This window comes from Podarcis filfolensis, assembly GCF_964270895.1.
Source record: "Podarcis filfolensis genome assembly, chromosome: 11".
Classification (NCBI taxonomy): domain Eukaryota; kingdom Metazoa; phylum Chordata; class Lepidosauria; order Squamata; family Lacertidae; genus Podarcis; species Podarcis filfolensis.
The window spans coordinates 10,165,424-10,179,776 of record NC_139613.1 but is presented as its reverse complement, the minus strand read 5'-3'; the positions used below and the strand labels follow the sequence as shown (position 1 = coordinate 10,179,776).

General features: G+C 43.1%; 1 protein-coding gene and 1 long non-coding RNA gene across 9 annotated transcripts in view; both read left to right on the top strand.

The window, feature by feature from the left end:
* The window catches only part of DYM (dymeclin), a 172,146-nt gene that overhangs the window by 148,330 nt on the left and 9,463 nt on the right, over positions 1 to 14,353 (top strand). The gene's annotated exons all lie outside the window — the stretch shown is intronic.
* On the top strand, positions 3,567 to 9,725 carry LOC310744525. The gene is made up of 3 exons (XR_014539604.1): positions 3,567 to 3,655; positions 6,964 to 7,454; positions 7,810 to 9,725. It is a non-coding gene; the product is annotated as an uncharacterized lncRNA (long non-coding RNA).

Genomic DNA, 14,353 nt, shown 5'->3' with positions numbered 1-14,353 from the left:
TGCATCTTTTCTTGTCTTAAAGCACAGCATGGACATGAGACTGTTGGAATAGGTGCTGTATGACCTGCATATATACCTAAGGTCTTTGAAGCATACACTTACAAATGTGCAGTTTAGACCTCTAATTGTCTGAGGAACCTCAATGCATAGAGTACTTGTCCACTTAAGAACATTTGCCACAAGATGGTGGCAGCAGGGGCAACTTTGAGGGCAGGCCTAATGGGTGGGCCCATTGCCATGTGATGTGGATCTTTTTCATGTGAGTAACACCTGGAGAGGGCTGCAGTTTTGTCTTTATTTGACTTCTCCCTGTGTCCTAATTTATTGCATTAACTTCTCCATTATTAATAAATCCCAAACATTTTAACCCAAGCTCCCCATATTTTTTTATTATTATTTTTTTTGGTCAATTTTGTGTGTTTTGCCAACTACTTACAGGAACAACTTCTAGCTTCTTCCTTAATGTAACTAATAGTAGTATTAGGGGTTCAAAATTTAGCTTGTATCTTATCATTTTCATAATGCCAGCTCACATGAATTCCCCAAATTTTGCAAAAAAACCCCACCCTTAATTAGTTTTCATCTGGTATGTGATATGATCCAAAAATCAATGTACTTTACAGCCATGTTGTAGTTGTTTTCTCTTGTTTATTAGGGATGACTCAGTGGATAGTTTAAGAATCTCATCCTCTGTCTGTATACTTCAGCCCATCTTCCTAACATTTGCTTCTGCAATCAGCTACCCTGTGACCTGCTGGGGATGTTTGGCTGTCTAGTTTGCAGTTTCTGAGATTTACAGAGTCTCACAAGACCAGTCCTTGTCTGGTGCCAACTAGTGGCCTTGCTCATTGTCTAGACCCTACAAGGATGAAGCCATTTAAAATAAAGGCTAAATAAGTGATTCAGTCTTCCTGAGTAACAGTTAATCACTGACATTGTCAAGAATTCTATAAAATCATGTTTTCAAAGCCGCCACAGCTGTTAAAAACAAAATTACAAGCCTTATTAATATAGCTTCTTCCCTTTATTTGAAGGGAAAAAATTAATAGCAAAATTCCTTGAGATGAGCAGCTTTCATTAAAAGCACAAAAAGGTCACACCGCCTTCTTCCAACCCCACCTTTATACCTCAGTTTTGTCAAGCCGAAAGTGGTTTCAGTTTAGCTTGCTTTCTGTTAGAATTGGATTTTATTATTATAAAATTTCTGTAAATCTTGGGGTGCATTTTGCTTTTAACTGCCCTTATTTACACAACACCCTTGTGAGGCTTCATGTAAATAGCTCCATTTTTAAAGATCATCATTATGTATCTGGCAGCTCTGGCTCAGATACCAAGTCAGCCAGTAAATTCATTGTTTTGTACCCAAATTACCCTATAATTCCTGCATGGGGCCATGTTCTTCTTCTTCTTCTATTGTTGTTGTTGTTGTTGTTATGGATCCTCATATTACAATGAATTACTTCTGAACACACTTGAGGGATTTGATGAGCCCAAAGTACCAAGGTTGCCCATGGTATTTCTGCTGTGGGTGAGTGACTTTTCCTCTGCTGTAAGGTGATTAAATCACATAGTCACTCCAAATGCAGAAATACAGTGGAACAGTCCTCCATCAGAAGAGACTGCCTATTGCATCTGTGCATGGGTTTTGCTCTCAGCCTTCATTTTTCCAACCAGGAGGCAAGCCCAGAGCAATGACTCCTACAGAAGCATGGCAGGCTCTTCTACGCACTAGAAGTAAAACTTCTCAGGTATAAGAACAAAACATGCATTCAATTTTAATTTGGATTCATCCATGTATGTTTAGCTTAATAGCACTATGGTGTCTGCTCTCACTTAACGTCTTGCACCAGGTTCTAGATGCCACTCAAAATTAAGTCCAGCATCCTTGCCTCTCTGGTTGGTTCCAAGATCAGTTGCCCTAGGACACAGTCATTCAGGGTGTCTAGAATTTTTCACCTCTTCGTCATGACTGGAACACACATATAGCCAGTCTATATTATAATAGTTGAAGTCACCATTACAGTACTACATTTCCTCTTTTAGATGCTTACTTGAATTCATTCTTCTCAAGATCTCTCTGAGAATTTTGATTAGGGGGATGATAGCACACCCCCAATATCACCGCTTCCAGCCGTTCTACAGAGTATTAAATAATTCTACATTATCTTGCATTGATTGGTTGAGCAATTTTTTAGGAGGGGGGTGATTTTAAGTGTCACTAAACCCTTCTTTCGATCTTGCATAATGACAAGCGGGTCGTTATCTGAATTTTTCAGAACACAGGGGAAGGGAACATGCAACAATTTTGAGCAAATGGATTTAGGTTCTACACATTATAAAAATTAGTTCAGCCTATTGCAATTTAGAAAAACTTGGTTCTCCAGCCCTGGGTTTTATTAAGCAAGTACTTTTGATCATGCAGCGATTCAAGGGAAATTATGGCAAAAAGCAATAACAATGTCACTGTAAATTACAGGTGGAATGAAAGGTAAATGCACAAAATGAGGAATGGTTTTAGGGTATTGAATTTTGTTCAGGCTTGGAACATGGTGTCTCAATTTCAAAATTATTAAAGGTAACTGCTTATAACTTGGGTCTGTAGGTTTCACAAAAGTATTCTCGTTCAGTACAGCCACCTGATCATTCAAACCATGACTCTTTTCAAAGGTAATTTAGGTATTTCCCCCCTTTAATAACATGAGAATCAGAAAGTGCTGTTGGCTTGGTAACAGATTGGAACTATTCCAAAGTGGCCAGACTTGATTGAGGTAGAACTTCCACCCTCGAGCACACCAGGAAGTAGAGGCACATGACCTTTTCTTTTGAGGGCTTTTAAGTGATAGACTTACATCTTTAAGGAAGGGAGACATCCTCAGCCATCAAAGGACTGAGGTTTCCTCCCATTTCCTTGCAAAGCTGCATAGGTGATGTGGCCCATAGGTCTTGTCATATATCACAATAACCCCTCCCTTTGTATTTTTTAAAGAAGGCAGAATCCAGTGGGAAATTTTCTTTCTTAAGCAACGCAATCAGGAATGGGAGTCAATTGCACAAAGGTTTAGGTCTGGAGAGCCACAGATTTTAATTTGCTTCAGTACCAGCCATTAGTTGTGCTTTCTACTGACATGACCGTACCTCTGGACGTAGACATTTGTTCATGCCAAGGGACTTGGGGAGAATTGTGGAGTGTCTTGTTATGATGGCCTATGAAACAGGCAGAAAGAATGCAGTTGTCTCTTATTTCTGCTGCCTGCCCCAAATCTCAGTGCAACCTTCCCTCAGACACTTTTCATGGGGATCTTGAGTGTGGACTCTGTGTAATGCCAAGTGTTCTGCCCTGGATTTGTGGAGTCGCAATTAGTGGTTTAATGACTTAAAATATTCCCCCAAATTAATCAGGCAGCAGTTTTTAGTTATTTTTCAGACAAACCACTTACAAAAGAAGGCAGGTGCTGACTTTCTCCCTTCTCTTTACCCCTCCTTTTGAGATGGAGGCTGCTGTGACACATGCTGGGATCATCTAAAAACAAATAACGAATGCCTTTTTTCCCTTTCCTATTTTTATTCATAGGCAGATTTGACTGGTTAATCAATTATTCAGTTAAGACTTCTCCAGTCGGGTGACAGTCCTTGTAAAGTTCCTTATGGGGTCAAAGTGAGTGTAATCCTTGTAGGGCTGGGTCCTGCAGATTGGGCAAGGCATGTCAAAGCAGGAGGGAATCCGAGGTTATTGAGCCAACAGGTAGACAAGCAGTCTGGTGAACCAGCAAGGCAAGCAAATTACTAAACCAGCAAGATATCCAGAGTGTTATGCTGGCAAGGTCTACAGTAGATCTTTCAGTGTTGGATAACAGCAAAGAATACAGAAATGGAACCTAGTGAAGTGATTTGCTGAATACAGCTTAGTTGAAAGACTGCTCCACATGGTATATTGTAACTAGGTTTTCCCTGCTTCAGAGAATGGATTTGCATTGCCTGAAACTCTCTTCCTCGGACCATGGCATTCAGTCCTCATTGTCTAATTATTCAGTTGGTTATACCACCATCTTGAATTGTACGAACAATGACTACTATGCTTACAACTCTGAATAGCCAGTGGAAGGTGAGCATTATTGGTTGTGATGCCTCTTTGCAGTAGGCTAGCAAACTTGCAACTTGTAACATCTGTTCAGCCACTTGGGATGCATGTCATTGTCCTGAAAGTCATACTCACAGTTTGTAGCTGAGAAAGGAGTGGTATTGCCCGCAATGAATGCTAGAAGCTAATAGCATGCAGCAAAAGTAATCTAGTGTTCTCAGAGTTAGTTGAATTCTGGAGACCTATCCTTGATTCTGATTCGAGACTTGCATGGCCTCACTGATGCATCCCTTTTCTTCTTTCCCAACCTGCCTGATTTGTAAGACTTCCTGGGGAGAGCATTCCACAAGTGGGGAGCCACCACAGAAATGCCCGTACTTGTGTTGCCACCCTTCGGACCTCTTGCAGTGGAGGCACACAAGAAGGGCCTCAGATGATGATTGCAGGGTCCAGGCTGGTTCATACGGGCAGTGGTAATGCGGTCCTCTGTTGTTTAAGGCTTTATAGGTCAAAACCAGCACTTTGAGTTGGGCCCAGAAACTAATTGGCAGCCAATGTAGCCAGGCCGGGGTTGGCTTACATGCTCAAACCATCTTGCCCTGGTGAGCAACCCAGCCGCTGAAATCTGCACCAGCTGAAGTTGCCAAACTGTCTTCAAATGGCAAAGAAAATCCCAGTGCATCGTTTCCCAAAAACAACTGACCATGAACTTATCATGATCTTTTCACTGCTTGGAAAGGGAGAGCAAAACATACAGAGAGCTCATCATTACTTCAGTCTTGTTGGCATTCAGTTTCGTTTAGGCTTGCCCACATCAAGTCCCTTTTCATGGCCAGACACTGAGTCATCTCAGAGGCTGCAGGACCTGGGTCATACAGAAACTTAATAGAAAGTCATTTGTCACTGGTCTACTTCATAGCAGCATAATCCAAACATTCCCAGAATCTTTTGTAGCAGCCTCAAATGCACACTGATCAAGATCTGAAGTACCAAGAAAAAAAGCTGCCCATTTCCTCAGAGCTGATCCCAGGAAGATAAAGGCAAGAATCTGTCTTCCCTTCCCTAGGAAGAAAGTCAGATTGGTGTAGTGCAGGGTTTCCCAAACTTGGGTCTCTGGCCGTTGTTGGACTACAACTCCCATCATCCCTAGTTAGCAGGTCCAGCGGTCAGGGATGATGTGAATTGTAGTCCAAAAACAGCTGTAGAGCCAAGTTTGGGAAACACTAGTGTGGAGAATCAAATATCAATTTAGACACCATAGCAAACCTTTATTTGTATTAACCATAGTTAAGCACTTGCATCATGATTTGAACTTCCACAAATGCAGTAGGGAAATCATGGTTTAAAGTTGCTTGTCGTCTTGTATTTTCCATCTGCTCAGCACACCACTTTGTGTATGTGAGGATAATAACATCACAGAACCCCATGTGTGCTACTCTGAGCTCTTTGGAGTAAGGTCAGGATACAAATGCAATAATAATTGATATTGTTCTTGTGGTGGCACATCTGGTGCCGATTGATTGCGCTTGTGAGTTGGCATGCTCAATTGCTCAGGGAGCTAAGCAGTATTGCAGCCCAGCTTTTGAAAGGGGAGAGAACATTGTCAGTTTGGCTCAGACTTAAGACCACACAGGGAGAAATTGAAGACTGGGCATATGTCCTGGCAAGCCAAGGGGCAAGGAGTCCTAGAAGCAGGAAGGGAGCAGACTGCCTACTAAAATTGAGGTGCCTGAAGGAAAGATAGAAGAATGAGGCTTGCAGGAGACGGGAGGTATGGAATTGAGGTGTTGTGATCAAGATATCGGGTAGACAAGAAGAGCCCTGCTGCATCAGACAAAAGGCACATCTTGTCCAGCATCCTGGACAGCAGCAATGGTTCCCATTGGAGCTAAATAAAAGGGAAAGCAAGGATCTGAACTAAACAAATGCATGCTGGAGTCATGAAGTAGAAGAACTGAAGAGCCTCTGATGAGGGCAGAACTTCACACAAATGGCTGTACACAAGTGGTGTGAAGGAAATGAGCAGACAAGGGAGGGTTGGGAACCTGAAGGTTGTAGGGCAGGGAGCCACAGGGACATAGTGCTGGTAGGCCAGAAGTATGGACCGTGATGGGGGAATACTGCATTCACTGTACAGTGGTACCTCGGGTTAAATACGCTTCAGGTTACAGACTCCGCTAACCCAGATATAGTACCTCGGGTTAAGAACTTTGCTTCAGGATGAGAACAGAAATCGTGCAGCAGAGGTAGCGGGAGGCCCCATTAGCTAAAGTGGTGCTTCGGGTTAAGAACAGTTTCAGGTTAAGAACGGACCTCCAGAACGAATTACGTATGTAACCAGAGGTATCACTACTGTACTGCTCTGACCTGGCAACTCTTAAGGTGCAGATATTGTGCGGGGCGGGAACAGTTTGAGGGAACTGAACTTCACATACTGATTTTAAGTAACTAGCTACATCTTGGGTTGCAAACTCCCAGTAGCCATAGGAATGAGCAGAGGCACTCAAGCTATCTGTGATCCAGCACTCCTGATCAGCTGTGCTAGAAAGCCATAGAAAGATATGATGACTCCCTTATCTGGGCTTTCAGTAGGCCGTGATGGGGAGATACAGAGGTAGAACAAGCCACCCGTAAGCAACCTTGTTAGCATCCCATGACTCTCCACACTGTGGCTCTGGAAAGATGCAGTCATCTTTAAGCAAATAACTAAACCCGTTCCACCCAGGGTGTGATGCATGTTCTTACTCCATCACTATTTGCCTGTCTCCACTTTTCTTTCTTCCTTTTTCTGTCCTGGAACAGTTGAACTTTCAGAGACTTTGCTGTTGCAATACATCTTCATTTCTCTGAACAGGGATATGAATTTGATTTTTCTCCCGTTTCAGTGTCTGGCCTTCTCCACCCGGATTACAGTTCTCTGAACACTTCTGAGACCTCCAGTTACTTAAGAAGGGAGTAATGTCAGGCAGCCACGTACATTTTCCAATACACAAAGATTGTGGAGCCAAAGGTCTGCTGCTTCAATAGGGGTGTTAGTCAGCATGTCCTGAACTAAGACAGATAAGGACCCACTTCCTAGGCTGCCCTGATCAGAAAGTTAACAGCTGGTGACAGTAAGTCTGTCTCTTGTTCTTAAGCGATTGTTATCATTTTGTAATATTTACAGGTCTGGCTTTCTCAGACTAAAACGTACAAAATCAAGAACTTTATTAAGAAACTTATTGCCACTGCTTGTTTTGCCAAAGCTACGCCACCCCCATTTCAATAAGCAAAAGGGGGGGGGTTACATGCCTTCAGGCATCGTACATAAGAGGTCACAGGACAGGGGTTGATGAACGGTTTTAGCTGCATCTATGTGCAGAAAATAGGGACGTGGGTTAAACCACAGAGCCTAGGACTTGCTGATCAGAAGGTTGGCGGTTCGAATCCCCGCGACCGGGTGACCTCCCGTTGCTTGGTCCCTGCTCCTGCCAACCTAGCAGTTCAAAAGCACTTCAAAGTGCAAGTAGATAAATAGGTACCGCTCCGGTGGGAAGGTAAATGGCATTTCCGTGCGCTGCTCTGGTTCGCCAGAAGCAACTTGGTCATGCTGGCCACATGACCCGGAAGCTGTATGCCGGCTCCCTTGGCCAATAAAGGGAGCTGAGCACCACCCCAGAGTCGGTCACGACTGGACCTAATGGTCAGGGGTCCCCTTACCTTTACTATGTGCAGAATTTTTTTTAAAGCAGGTTCTATGGAGTTCTGTTTCCGTTAGGCACCAGTCTGTTGGGAGGGATGGGCTTGGGAAAGAGTTTCGGGGCTTTTGCTCTGGAGGTGGCTGGGCAGATGGGGAGAGAGAGGCCCCATTGCCTTCCAGCTCCTGAAACAGACCAGATGTGGTAATGGGCATTGGTGTGCTGGGTGTGACCTTTACCCTCGCTTGCCCACAGCTTGTCCTTTCTGGCTCCTTAGGCCTTTTTGCAATGATATCATTGCTTTGCACCAGTTCTGGGTGAAAGCATGTCTGGAGCCTCTTCTTTAGAAAAGCATGCAGGCTGACTCATGCTGCCATTCCTTTTGCCACTCTCCGCATGAAAAGGTTTTTTGTGAAACCAAAAACGCAGAAGTCTATTTTTAAACAAGGAAGGGGTTTTTCACCTTTTAGGAGCCCCGTCTGCTTAATCTCTGCAGTTTAAATGTGGTGAAACTGGAACCATCCCTGGCTACGCCGAAGCCAAGCGCTGGTTCATACTGTACAACTCAGAGAATGGTGGGGACAAATAAGAATGAATGCCACCACCACCACGTCTTTCCCCATTTCCGCTGTAACATGGGAATTGTCATAAATCTTGAGGCAGGGAATACGAAAGGAGATTGCAGTGGGGATGGGGAAGGAGTGTGTGTTAATCAGGACCAACTTCCATTTTGCATACCTTGACCTCAGTGTTCGAAACTCCCATCATTCGAGGTGCAAATTGCGACAGGGAATTTCATTAGCGTGAGCAGTTTCTGAGCTCTGGGCGCAGTACTGAGCCTAAGATTTCAGATTAAAACTGGGTTCTTGTTATAGAAAAGAGTGCCTAGACATTCCGTTGTTGCGCCCATAACCTAGGTTTAAGGTCGGCGACTGGCTTGTATATCTGTGTTTCTAACACTGCTTGACTTCAATATGCTGTGGATCTTCGTTGGCAGTTTCTTAAATATCTGTTTACACAATTCCTAGATCCGATCAGGAACTTCCTGCTGTTAAAAATGTTTTAAAGCCTGGATCCCAGTGTAACATGTTGTCATTTTATGTATGCATTATTCAATTTATGCCTGAAGGTTTCAAGTAGATTACAAAGTGGCCTCCTCTCACTTCAATAGTTAGTTGGGGCATGTCTACACTACTCGTTGTAACTCGCTTTAAGCCTATTTAAACAGTATGATTTTCAAATTAGGCATCTTAGCATTATTGTTCCAGACAAAGCCTAGAGATCTGGGTGAGCATTTTTAGAATCCTCACAAGACTACAACAATAAAGGTTCTCTCAGAGGAAATCATCTAAATCAATTACCAATCAATTTAAAAACTGACTTCAGTATGTAATACAGACATATCCTTAGTCCCAGTATTATTATGCAGTGAAATTGGTTTCTCTTTTTGATTGCTGTAAATCATTAAGATTGCTTTGGTGGGACAAGAATATGTTGGAATGAGATACTTGATTTACTCTGCCTCCAGAGATGAGCTATGTAACAATATTGAAACATTTTGCTCTCTAAACACCATGAATCATTTTTTAGCCTAGGCTTAACCCCTTTTAACACTAATATTTTATAATGAACAAATAAGCAGTGGTGAAAAATAGAACCTATGGAATCTTTTTATTTGGATACAAAAACAGTTTCATGACTGATAACTATGAAATTTCCTATGATGACTTGGTAGTTAAAGTGGAAGTTTTTTAACCATTTATTTTTCAGTATTTTAGGTGAAACATAACATTATGCAACTTAAAAGTAAAATATTCCTGCCTATGCATAGAATCAAATGTTGATAGTTGGATTAAAGGGTCCTCTACTTTTTACCTTACAAGTAAAATTATATTTTCTTGCTAAATCATGAACAACTACTTTTTTCTTTTAAAACAAATGGAAGAGAAATTTAAATTGTTACATAACAGAAAATGAATATGGATATTTAATAATGTCCCAAAAAGGGAAAACTATTTTAAAACAGTTGATCAGCAGCATTTAATGCCAGACATGTCTCCAGAACCTAAAATAACTTTATTTGGTAATATAAATATTATTGTAAATATTCCTGTTTTTTTAATGTAGTTATTTTACGTATTGAGTCGAGAGGTTTATAGAGAGATGGTCATTGGGTTGAATTCAGATTTCTGAAATAGTAATTTTCATACAACATACAACAATCTATAACTGTCCGTATTCAAGTACCATGGATGGAGCTCCATGCATCTCAGGACTATTCCATCCTCCAGTACCAAGGACTGTTTCATATACAGTTCTTGGTGGAACTTCATGTGTGCCCAGAAGCCAGTGGATTGGGCTGACAAAGGGGCCACCAGCCAAGTTTACAAACAATGAAGTGGAACAATTAACAAAATTGTTAAGAGTTTTACTTAGTAATAGTTCTATGGGAGAAAGTCAGCACATTGTCACAGAACTTTGTTTGCAAAGGGCAGCAAGGGAAGGCAGGAGGCAAAAATGCCCATGCTTGGTTTTCATGGGGCTTGTGAAGAGTTAACTGTACTGTCACTTGAGCAAGCAAAATGTGCTGGCTTTTTGGTGCCATTTTGGGCAAAATATTTGTGCTCAAGTTTATAGCATGTGGTATTTCTGGGAAAGTACAGACCTTGGATGAGTATGTGTCAGGGAAGTTTGTGACTACAGGGAGTTGGATTATATGAGCCTTGGGGGTTCCTTCCATTTCTATAATTCTGTGCTTCTATGAGCGTATGACTGTTGGTCCATCTAGTTTAGTGCTGTCTACTCTGGTAGGGAGGGAGGTTCTCCAGGGTCTCAGGCACAGATCTTTTCCTCTTCTGCTCCCTGTGGTCTTTTAAACTTAAGAGACATCAGTGATTGAAACTGGGACTTGGTGCAGGCAGAGAATTTGTTTTGCCATTGCTCTCTTTGGCGCTTCAGGTGCTTAATGTACAGGTTAAGGCACAAATCATCATCTACCTTGTAAAGTTTTTCATATTTAAATGAAATAAGAAGACGTTTTGGCTCTAAAGCTCATGCAGTGCTTTCATGGCATGTCCAAAAATAGCCTCCAGCTGATATGTGTCCTTTTCAAATCCCTCACCGGGAAGCAATTGATGTCCATTTCGTGTCAGTGAGGGTTGTCCCCAGTAGCTCCCTAATAGGCTCATCTCCTTTTGTATGGCAGGGCAAGATGACAATATGCAATGACTGCGTTAATGCAGGTCTGGGGATTATTCTGTTTTTCAGTTTTTAATTCCCCAAACTCAGAAACATACAAAGGGATTTTACTTATCTGTCTGAGCAGTCAATCACTTTGTATGCTTAAATGGGGTCACAAATGCTTTAGCAAGGTCAGGAAGTAGAACCGTTTTATGGTTGTTGTTTTTTAGTCAGTAGTTTATTGCTTGCTTGTTTAGAGGGATCTTGTCATTTTCCTCAATTGTTTCCCAATATGTCTGCCTTGAAACAGTTTCCTCGTCAACCATTTCTGTCACGTAGTGCATAACCCTCCCTTGTCTGTCTAATCCCATTATGAAATCATTCCTCATGCCCACGTAATTCCCTACATAAAAAGACAAAGCACCTATTTATTTCAGGGAGTTGCCCCCATGGACCCAAATGAATATTGTACGATGTTAACACCTCTTTCTCCATTTCCCAGATTGTGTACACTTTAGTCTCTGTTACATAAGCACGTAATTCTACTTTCCATGCTTTTGTTTAGAAAGGGCTTTTATCCATATTTGTCCCAGAATATGAAGGGCACACAGAGTAGCAAAGGTGATCTCTGTTATTGGACTGCCTTGTATGTCTTCCCAGTCTGCATCCTGCAGAATTTTGTGCATTTTTAAAGTTTGTTTGCTCTTTAGCTTATCTAATAAATGGAATTGTGTTTTATGTACATATCTCCGCCTTGTGAGTTGGAGCCGATTTAAGAGTGACTGTTTTTACAGATCATTTTTTGTTGTCCTTCAGAGATGAAACAAGCAACACACTATTCTCTGTTATGATTATTCTCATCTATTTCTTGTCTGAAGAAGAGCTGAATGAGGCGTTTCATTTCGGCATGTTCCAGCCAAACTGAAACACTTTTTACTCCTATCAGTTTCAGTGGGACAAAGGAAAGTAATGTGATTTAACACTCCCATTGAAATAAATGGCACTAAAAAGCATGTGTTACCTTTTCTATCAACAGTCTGATCCTGTGCCTGGCTAAACAGAAGTAAATCCCCATTGCATGCCATGGGGCCTTCTCCCAAATGTCCATTGAATTGCAGCAATTGTGACCTTTCATCTTAAACTACTCTTGACTTTAGTTCTATAAGACCAACATGGACGTAACAAGCTAAGCCTTGTGTGTTTGTTCACCCGCAGTCTGCCTCTCTTGTTAATGTCTTCTCTGCCATCTTGAAAATGCAGCCCAAAGACATAATTTAGACGGCACACTGTAAAAAAAGGGGGCAAGTTCATAGCACTAGACTCCTTTCCAATTGTTTCATGTCTGTAACTTGACAAATATAACTAAAGCATGTCCATTGCTATAAATAGCTGCATCACATACTTATTCAATATTAATTCCTAAAATATACAAAAGGGGTTTGGCTGATATTAAATGGGAGTGGAAATTATCTATTGTCTTTTCCCCTCCTTTGTCCCTTTTTCCTCTGGTTTGGGGTTAGTTGGCAAAAGTGTCTGTGCCGCTGTATATGGGTAATTGCCTCTACTTTTCATACTAGCAGAGAAACTGAGTCATACCTTGCAAATTACAGTGGTGCCTCGCAAGACGAAATTAATTCGTTCTGCGAGTTTTTTCGTCTAGCGAATTTTTCGTCTTGCGAAGCACGAAATCCCATAGGAATGCATTGAAATTCAATTAATGCGTTCCTATGGTCAAAAAAAGTCCAAACAAAGCCAAATTTGGTACAACAACAGTTTATTAAGTGCTCTTTAAAGTCACACATACTGTAAAGAGCAGTTCAAAAATTGAAGGAACAATAAATTAAGTTTCTAAACTTGACAGAAAAACATTTAAAAATCAACAAAGTGTACCATACATTTTCTAAGACCCTGGGGGACCACTGGAAGAAGGTTCCTCTTCCACTCTTTGCTTCTTGCTGAAGAACCTGTCCATGGTCTGCTGCTTCATCCGCCTTTTCAGCACCTCCCTGAAAGGCGACATGACCGTCGTATCAAAAGTGTTCGCAAGGTCATGTATTATGTGCTTGTTAGGGTGGTGCTGCTGGTGCCGCTGTGCAAAAGCCTGCACATCCTTCCACTTCTGGCAAATGTCCCTCAGTTCTTTGGAGGACAGCCGTTCCTCAGTTGCTTCCTCCTCTTCCAGCGAGGCCTGCTCCTGTGCAGCCTCTGCCTGCAGTTCGACCAGCTCCTGGGTGGTCAGCTCGTGGTCGTGCTCCTCCACCAGCTCGCTGATGTCCTCCTCTGTGACCTCCAGTCCCATAGTCCTCCCCAAGGCAACAATGTCCTGCACCACTGTTGACTCTGGTGCATCAGAGTCACTTGGTGCCACACAGTCCGGCCACAGGCTGCGCCAAGCGCAATTCAAATTTCTCTGGCTGATCCCATTCCAGGCCGTGGTGATCATCTTCAAGCAGGTGACGATGTCGAAGTGGTCCTTCCAGAATTCCCGCAGGGTGATGGTGGTGCAGTCAGTCACCTCGAAGCATCGCCTGAAAAGCTCCTTGGTGTAGAGTTTTTTGAAACTGGCGATGACCTGCTGATCCATCGGCTGGAGCAGTGGCGTGGTGTTAGGCGGCAGGAACATGATGCTGATGAAGCTGAACTCCTCCAACAAGTCCTCCTCAAGGCCTTTAGGATGAGCAGGAGCATTGTCTATCAGAAGCAAAGCCTTCAGCGGCAGGTCGTTGTCCAGCAGGTACTGTTTGACAGCAGGGCCCAAAGCAAGATTGACCCAGTCCACAAACAGCACACGTGTGACCCAAGCCTTGCTGTTGGATCGCCACATGACACTCAGCTGCTCCTTGTCGACCTTGTGTTTCTTGAAGGCCCGTGGGTTCTCCGAGTGGTACACCAGCAGGGGCTTGATCTTCAGGTCGCCGCTTGCGTTGGCACAGAAGAGCAGGGTCAGACGGTCCTTCATGGGCTTGTGGCCAGGCAACTTGGCCTCCTCCTGAGTGATGAAAGTCCTTTTGGGCATCCTCTTCCAAAACAGCCCGGTCTCGTCGCAGTTGAAGACCTGCTGTGGAACGTAGCCCTCCGTCTTCACAACCTCCAGGAACTCCGCTGCAAAGTCTTCAGCCGCAGGAACATCAGAACTGGCAGCCTCTCCGTGCCTGACCACACTGTGGATTCCAGATCTTGTCTTGAACCGGTCAAACCAACCTCTGCTTGCCTTGAAGACTTCTGGCTCGCCTGAGGTTCCTGGCTGTTCCCGGACAAGGTCTGCGTGCAAGGCCTTGGCCTTCTCCCAAATGACAGCCTCAGTCACTGTGTCCCCTGCACGCTGCTTCGCTTCTAACCAGATGAGCAGCAACTTCTCGACCTCCTCCAGAACAGCTGGGCGGTTCTTCACGATCCTGGTGACTCCCTTGGCTGCATC